The 8510-nt window shown below is 40.6% G+C and overlaps 1 long non-coding RNA gene across 1 annotated transcript; it reads left to right on the top strand.

Moving 5' to 3' along the window:
- The first annotated feature begins 302 nt into the window (after positions 1-302).
- On the top strand, positions 303-8088 carry LOC109366287. The gene is made up of 3 exons (XR_002112535.2): positions 303-524; positions 1211-1295; positions 6886-8088. It is a non-coding gene; the product is annotated as an uncharacterized LOC109366287 (long non-coding RNA).
- Positions 8089-8510: the final 422 nt, after the last annotated feature.

Below are 8510 nucleotides of genomic sequence, written 5' to 3'. Positions count from 1 at the left end.
GTTTTTCAGAGTGGAAAACCATCAGATACTCTCCACATATGCTATTCATTTTAAAATTATTTTTTACTAAGTGTCCATCAGCGTTACATTTAAACTTCCTGGAGCATTATTTATTGAGTATGACAACAAATTCTTTGTAATAATATAAATTACAGATGTATATCTTAGTTTATTTGATAACACTGACACATTCTCTACTGTGGTCTTCTTTTTGGTGGCTTGCTGCAGTATCATCTTTTTTAAAGGTTTTGCTTAAACTTTTTGGAACATGCATGATAAGTTATGGAAGAATGCATTTAAAAATACTCGAGACCAGATTGTGTCATCCATACCCACACTGAATAGCAGTTTGCACCAGCAGTAAATCCTGCTGCAGACAAACCATTTCTTACGAAACAAGGTCCTGACCCAGAGCTGGAGCTGCAGTAAATTCAGTGGACTTTTGGTCCGTCTCCAACTGGGCGAAAGTGCAGAACAATTAAACCAGGGTGCAGTGAGAAGGCAGACGGAGCCAGTCGGTAGTTGTGAGTACATAAACCACAGGGCTTCTTCAAAACATCCTAAAATAGGTTGCTGTCTTTGTATATGTAAAATGTTATCTCTGACTGTGTCCCCCACTCAGAAGTATTGCTTTGAGCAGCTTCTTCACTGAAAAAATTCAGTTAAAAATGGAAAAGGATCTGTTTATATGACGTGTTATGCTGGCAGAGGAGTATAGTATGTATATAGAAGTTTGGTCAGAGGGGTACTGAATGATTGTACTGTCATTTGCTGCTGAATGTATCTGGAGTAATTCCAGCCAAGTCTGGAATATCCCTGCTGTAGATGGAAGGAGTTCATCCTGTTCATAAACTGAAGGCTATTCAGAAAATGGTGGGTTCTTGTCATTGTCACAGAATGTTTTCTGCTCACCTGTTGCTGAAGCCAAGGCTCTATGTTAGTTGGTGTCATTTCATTGTTTTAAAGAGTGAAGGGGGCAAAAAATCAGTCAGCCAGATCCTTATCTGGCGTAAATTGTGGTTTGAAGTCAGTGAAGCTAATCTTATTTATATCTATTGTACATCTCGGCCAGAGGATTCAGCAATGATTTTCCTTATGCTGCTCTTCGTATTAACCCTTTCTTTCTATTACATTTATCTTTTTGGAGAAAATGTTGTGTTTCTTTCATTCAAAACCTAAGGCTCTTCACTTCAGTCCCCTTTTTCTCCAGGTTTCTTTGTCCCCAGGAAAAGGCAACCCAGTATCTTTTGTGAGAGCAACCTGACTGGCCCTTCTTGGACACTGGTTTTCATAAGGTACTGATGAATGCTGTTCCCTGCAACTGGGGGATTCCAACCAGAAAGTATGGTTGTGTTTCTTCATCTAGCGGTCTGGGGAAGCTGCATTCTTGAAGTTGCCTCTGGGGTTGTTGCTGCTGTGGGAGAGCAACGTTGACGTTAAACTCAAAATGCAACACCTTAATTTCAGTGTTCAGTGTTGATTTTAAACGGTGGAACAAAATCTGGAAAATAGGTGGTTTTTGGAAGTGGAAAGGAACAGTACTCAATGTATAGCATGCATATTTGACTTTGGAGAAAAGTCTTTTTTCTCCATTTTGGTTCCTATTTCTTCTGATGTGGAAACATAATACAAATCTGAAGTCTCTAATTCAAGAAACAGCCACCAGAACCTTTGTAATGCAAATGATCTTGCTGTTCTATAGCATCTTTCTTCCAGAAGGGTCCCAAAGTGCTATACAAATTACATGTGACTACATGAATCAGTTCCCACACCACTGAATTACTGGCAGCTCTGGGTAGCAGAGCATCTTCCTCGCAGCGCACAGCAGCGTTGCCCAAAGTTTTGGGACAGGAAGCAGAAAATGCAAAGCAAACAAGAAAAGATGAAACAGATCAAAATTCAGATTCAGAGGGGACTGAGGAGAAGGATAAAATGAGCTCTGTGCTTTTCTTTGGCAGTGTCATCAGAGCTGGTGGTGTATAGTATTATTGATAGTTCTAGCTGACCTACGCAATATTTGTCAAGAGAGTTCCCAGGGTTGGACAAGGTTATCTGTGCAGAAAACATTACTGCTCTGGTTTCTGGATCAGAGACCAGCTCGCCCCACAGCTCTTCCTGCTGCGTGCCCAGACTAGGAAGGTGCTGGGTACAAGGCTACACCCTGGCCAGATGTGAAGCTTTCAGGGGACGCTCCCAACAGGCCCGAAATGGGGGCATTTAGCTCCAGTGCCTCCTGCCCCTGTGGGCACTCTTGATGGGCGCTGCTGCCTCCAGAGCCAACTGGAGCCAGGAGAAGTGAGAGGCAGCAGGAAGGGCACAATGAAAATGAACAGCCTTCTTCTACTCTTTTTTCTTTAATAGAGTGTTTTTTGTTTCTCATGAATGGTTAGAAATCATAGAATCATAGACTGGCTGAGGTTGGAGGGGACCTTAAAGATCACCTCATTCCAACCTACTTACGTGTTCTGGCTGCTCCCCCACCAGCTCAGGCTGCCCAGGGCCCACCCCGGCCTGGCCTTGAGCACCTCCAGGAATGGGGCATCCTTAGCTCTCTGGCAGCTGAGCCAGGGCCTCACCACCATCTGAATAAAAAATTTCTTTCTAATATCTAAACTAAATCTCCCCTCTTTTAGTTTAAAGCCATTCCTCCTTGTCGTATCAGTATCAGATTATGTAAAAAGTCAGTGCCCCTCCTGCTTGGAAGCTCCCTTTAAGAAGAAATGGGTGGTTTTTGGGCTAATAGAATGGAAAGTTGAAATGTGAAAATATCCTTGTCTCACTTTGAACATTATGACTGAGAAAGCTAAAATGTGCTGTAGAAGAACTGAGTTTTGAGGCTGGCATTTACTGTGATAAGCACCAGAGTACTGCCATTACAACTGTAGTTTCCCAGCTAAAATCAGTTAAATTCTCATTTTTATGTAGAAAAGAGGTGATTTTCTTCAACATTTAGCCTGAAATTCAATCTTGTTGGAAATCGCATTGGGCTAATTGCTTCCAGTGTGTATCTGGTGGATGCATGGGTAGTGCAGCTGCTTTGTGCACAACAGTTCACACACTTATGGAATCCCCACTTGGTAACCAAGAACCTGTACAAAAAACTGGGTGCAGCTTCTCACACTGTGTGCAGAGTGACATTGTGGTAGATGATGCCTCTTTGTGGAAGCAAAGTCAATGAAAGCAGCAGTCATCAGATGTCTCCTGGCATAGTTTTGCCCATGTGCAGGCAAAGTGTTTCACAGGAAGCTGAGAAGCTGCAGTTAACGTCACAACTCTCTACCTGCTCTACAGACAACATTTACAGAAGTGTCTGATGGATCTGAGTGTGCTGCCACTGATAAAGGCTGCACATGAGAAAATGCAAAGGTGCAAAATATCTCCAGGTTTTCTCCTGTCAGACTCTCATTGGAACTTACTTACAGAGTTTCTTCTCTCCTTGCTGCCCGCTCCTTCTTCCTCCTCTGTGCTGCTTATCTGGGGGAAGATTCTCAGGTGAAATTTGTAAATGCTTTTCTGTTGCACAAAGGAGCTTTGATAGCATAAAATGAATAGCAGGTAACATAATAAGAAAAAGTATCTGGCTCGAGCTTTGGAAATGTAAATTCGTTTATCAGTCCCCCTGCTAATTGGAATTGCTGTTTGTCGTTTCACATTTAGTTGATTTCATTATATTTTCTTTGGTGATTAGATATTTTAGCTATAAATTAAAAATGCCAGACTAAAAAAAAAAACACACAAAAAAACCCAAAACAAAAACAACAAAAAAGAAGCCCTTCATTAAGATGCAGTCAAAGTTGTATATAGATACGACTCTAATTAAAATAATCTTGTTAGAACATGCTGTTAAGGAAAATAAAGCAAACAAATGGACCACAAAAGTTTGAAAGTTGGGATGGAGGATGAGGTGCAGTTCTTCCAAGTCACAGCATGGATACCCTCAGTCTGCACTGTGCTTTGCTCTCCAGTCTCGGAGCTCTAACTCAGGGATGCTTTCAGGAGGACACTTTTGCCCCTCTCCCTTGGGACCCCCTCTTGAACTCTCCTTTTCCTATCCCATACTCAACTCCACTGGCTTGCAGCCTGGCCAGGGCTGCCAGATACTCCCTGTGGAGGCCACAGCCCTCCTGCTTGTACTTTTATTGATACAGCAGAGATAAGAGCTATCCCAAAATGCATTCTGGAAGACAAACAAGCCTCTCTGCATTTGCAACTGTGCTTTTAGAGAGCAGACATTGCAGAAGAAAAACAAATTGCACAAATTTTTCCTTCTTTCTAAGACTGATTTGTATCTTATTAGCCCAAGGAAAGGACTACCCAGGAAGTGTCTTAGATTTGGGTTCAAACTTGTTAGCAAAATTAACTTCTGCTCTACAAGGGAGGCCTGGCACATGGAGACAGTGGTATCTGGGAGATTAAGAGAGCCGGAGGCCAGTGGATGAGGACAGCTTCTCATTGAACAGGAGGAAAAAATCTTGTTCTTTTACTAACTTATTTACTTCTTTGTCCTGTGTGAACTCCCACAGCTTTCAATCCAAGCTTGTTTTTGAGATGAGCTGCCTTGTACCTAAAACACTAGATAAATGTGAAAAGTACCCAAATCCAAACAAATGGAAAGGAATGACATTTTTATCCATCTGAAGGTCAGCATGAATGCTAACCATACTACTACAATTGGCTTCTTAATTTCAAGTGTCTCCCTGCAACTCAATCTCCTCCCTTTTGTATCCCCCTTTCTATTAGTTTAGTAATATGCTGTCATCCTGATTTTTCTTAATTTTGCTTGTGATATTACTTCTCCTTTTCCTCCTCCTATGGGAACAGATTTCTTCTGCCATATGCCCATTTAAACCTAATTGTAGTATCTGAACATCTTGTGTGCTTAGCCACAGCATCCCTTGGGGTTCGACTGAGGCAGAGTACGTATGTGACCTTTAAAGCCATGTCAATGTGAGACTCTCACAGCACATGGCTCTTTAAAGCCTGGATGTCTATGCTTCATACTAACAAATTTGACCAGCCTGCCTTTTTATGAGGATATCATCATTTTGGGCAAATTCCAGGTTCCATATTCTAAATCAGCATGCAGAGTGCTTTCAAAATCTCGATTTCCCAAGGATCAAGTTGCAGAAGATTAAAAAATGAGAAAATCAAAGCTGTTGTTATTTTATTCATTTATTTCAGCAAATTTGTAGTAGTAACTACATGAACATGACTAATTGGCAATTTGTAAAATGGACTGCTCACAGAAGCGAAGTTTTAAGCACATCGATGCTGCAACTGTTTCCTTATTATGACAGATCTTAAAAAGTGTGATCAGGTTGTTATAGGAAACAGTGAAAGCTCCCTGGATTGCTGAGCATTCTAGGTTTTGTATTTGTATCTTAAGTAGTCTTTATTGTCACACTTTTTATATATATACTGGGAATATCATTGTGCTGTGGAAACTGAGCTGCCCTAATGATTCTGCCATAGTCATGCTATACTGGGCTGGAGTCTCAGAATGTCTTTGACTCAGCGAAAACCTTTTTACAACAAATGTCCTCAGTTTGAATCTTTCTGCCATGCCATAGCATCATTGTTGAGGTTTTGTGCTTCCCAAGGCCTCTCTGGCAGTTCAGCATATAAACTGTTGAGATTTCAGAGCTGCAGTAATGTAGAAGTCCTTAAATATAAAAAATAAGGTGTGTCTAAATACACGTAAAACAAAAGCACTGCATCATAGTTCTTATAAATATTGACACCAATATTTGGGTTCTTAGGAGTAATTAGTGGTGGAGCAGAGTAGAGAGGCTAAGAGAAAGTGTTCACTGATTTGTACTCTGAAGTAGGAAAAAAAGTTAAAATTTAGTTAAAATTGATGGCATGTTCTGGTAACACAAGCATACTATACGTTACACATGTATTGAAATTAACTCTAAAACAAGTATGACAGGAAATTTAGTGTTAAAATGACATGTCAATGAAATAAAAGCATTTTAGGTTCTGAAAATACACAATTATAAGACCGATCCAGTGTTAGCTTTGCTCAGTAGTGCTGTATATCACACAATGGGCTTTTGACTGTTAGGCATCTTAGTTCACCAATACAAATTAGACATTTTAATATTTATCATTCCAGCTCAGCTTGGTTAGTTGGTGTATAAAAAGCAGATATGTGAACATGTTTACATTCTAAATCTTCTGATATCATCACATGGAAATTCCTTATCCAAAAGTCCTGAGCTCTGAAAGATTTCTAAACATAGAATGGGCCCCAAATCTAGGTTTAGTACCCTCCATTGCCTTCTGCTGAGAATGTAGCAAAGGAGAAATTCAGAGCATGTAAGCAGTAGGAAAAAAACAGTCACTGAGTTTGGCAGATGTGGTAAACTGATTTTATTCCTCTTCTTGTTTAAACTCAATACTGAGGGACTGGAAAGAGTGGTAGCCTTTGCAGTGCAGATTATGAAGAAAATCAAGTGCTAGTCACTTGTCACAGGTTAATTCCTAAATCAACCATCTTTTCCATGATAATCACACCCTAAACCTTATTATTGCATCTTTCTTCCCAGTGAAGAACTCTGCTGATTTTCCTCTTTGGAAGCAATTATTGTGTGGGATTCCTAGGGGGGAGATTTGAATAATAAAGGCATCTTTTTGGAGAGGCAGCTTTTGTGGACTCGCAATGTGTGAAAACCAAGCTTACGTGGTGACCATTTGCACTTCTGAGCTACTGTTAAAGTTTGGATTTCTGGAAGCTCCATCAAGCCTAAACAAAAGTGGCAGCAGATCCATGATTTCTGCCCCCTCTGCAGCCATTATTATTTATTTTGGCTTTCTCCCACAAAACCTCACCTATTGCTTAGGTGTCTTGGACAAAATAAACATTGAAGTTTGTTTTCGCAGAGAACCACAAATGGGGAAGACAAATGCATCTTCCTTTATTAAAATACCCAGATGCAAACTTGCTGGAGTACAACTACAGGAGCTGTATATATGTGTGTAGTGGTGAGTATTTTGTATTATTCATTACACCACCAAGTCCAGGGCGCCCACAGCAAGGCTCCCCGGGCTCTTCACCTTCTGAGCAGGTTGGCAGGACCTAACAGGGATGTGAGGGTAAGTGAAGCTGCTCATGTTGGGCAAGTATCCAACCTCTGCATTCAGACAATGACACAGCTGGATGATGACATCTGCATCAGAGGAGGGAGTGTGTGTGTTGTTGGTAATGGCTCACAGCTACATTCTGATTTTACCTGCTATCTATATGATGAACCATATTCAGGATTTATTTCTTCTCCGATACCATCCTATTTTTATTTGATACTTAAGTCAAATGTATGCCACCTTTTTATTAATATTATGTTCTGCTACATATTTATTTGCTGGAAAATAGGAGGGTTATCTATATGGTCAAGGGCCAGAGAGAAAGATGGTTATTTTGTAGCTAGAATTAATATAAAAATAGGGATGTGGGTTTTTAGAGAACAAAACAGTATGGGCCTGGCCTGAACTGGATCGGGCCCAATATCCCTCTAAGGAAGAAATAAAGGGCTTGAACCTTCTCCCACTGATAGCAATTACAAACCTGCAGTTGACTCTAATATCTGTGTGTGATAGGGGCATAATAAATTTAAGGTCTGGGATAATCAAGGAGGACTGTGTAACCTTCTGCTAATGCTTCTGAAAGATGCTCTGGAAAAATAATAGGCAGGCAGAGCACTGTGCTACTAGGTTAATAAAAGAAATGTCCAAGGCACTGACTTGCTGTAGTCAGATATGGCTGGTCTTGGGAGGCTGATTATAATTTCACAGGGATTTAAGATGAAAAAAATTGGTAAGAAAATCTGTAGAACTGGGAGCATGGTAACTTCATGGGAACATGGAGGAATAGAGGTGAGGGAGAAATTTTGCAAAGGTACATGTTTGAGTTCCTGTATCTTGCAAAAAAAGCAGCAGAAGGGCCATTTTAACCAAAGCTTCCCCCAGCTTGATGTCCTGTTTCTGACAGAGGCAGAGAGATGCCCATAGATGGTACAGGGGCAGGGCTCCCATTGCAGTGTGCAGTGCCAGGCTTCAGCAGCTCAGGGATTTCACATGAATGAAGTACTCTGCAAGGAAAAGTTACTATCCATTCAGATATCTTCCTGAAACTCACCTTATGTGTAGTGTAACCTATTCCAAGATGTCCATCAGGGATTTGCAAAATGCAGGGTTCACTGTTTTTAACAGAATTTGCATGTGAACTAAAATGGCTTGTGACCTCAGCTTAAATTAGATGAAAATACTAGTTCTCATCCAGAAAGCCACTCTAGTCATTAAGAATCTTTGCACTGACTTACATAGAGAGGATTTGGTTCAGAATCTCTATGCCCTCTATTATTTATTGCTCTCAAGTAAGTGTGAAATGGCCTTTTTTTCCCCCTAAACTGTCTGACTTATAAAGGTGTTGCTGTAAACTTGCATTTTTTCTTGCCTTTTCAGTTTATCACCTGGTTATACTTCAGCCAGAATTTAGATTTTAGATTTCA

Source organism: Meleagris gallopavo, chromosome 2 (assembly GCF_000146605.3).
Source record: "Meleagris gallopavo isolate NT-WF06-2002-E0010 breed Aviagen turkey brand Nicholas breeding stock chromosome 2, Turkey_5.1, whole genome shotgun sequence".
NCBI classification, from domain to species: Eukaryota; Metazoa; Chordata; class Aves; order Galliformes; family Phasianidae; genus Meleagris; species Meleagris gallopavo.
This window is presented reverse-complemented; position numbering and strand designations above follow the sequence as displayed.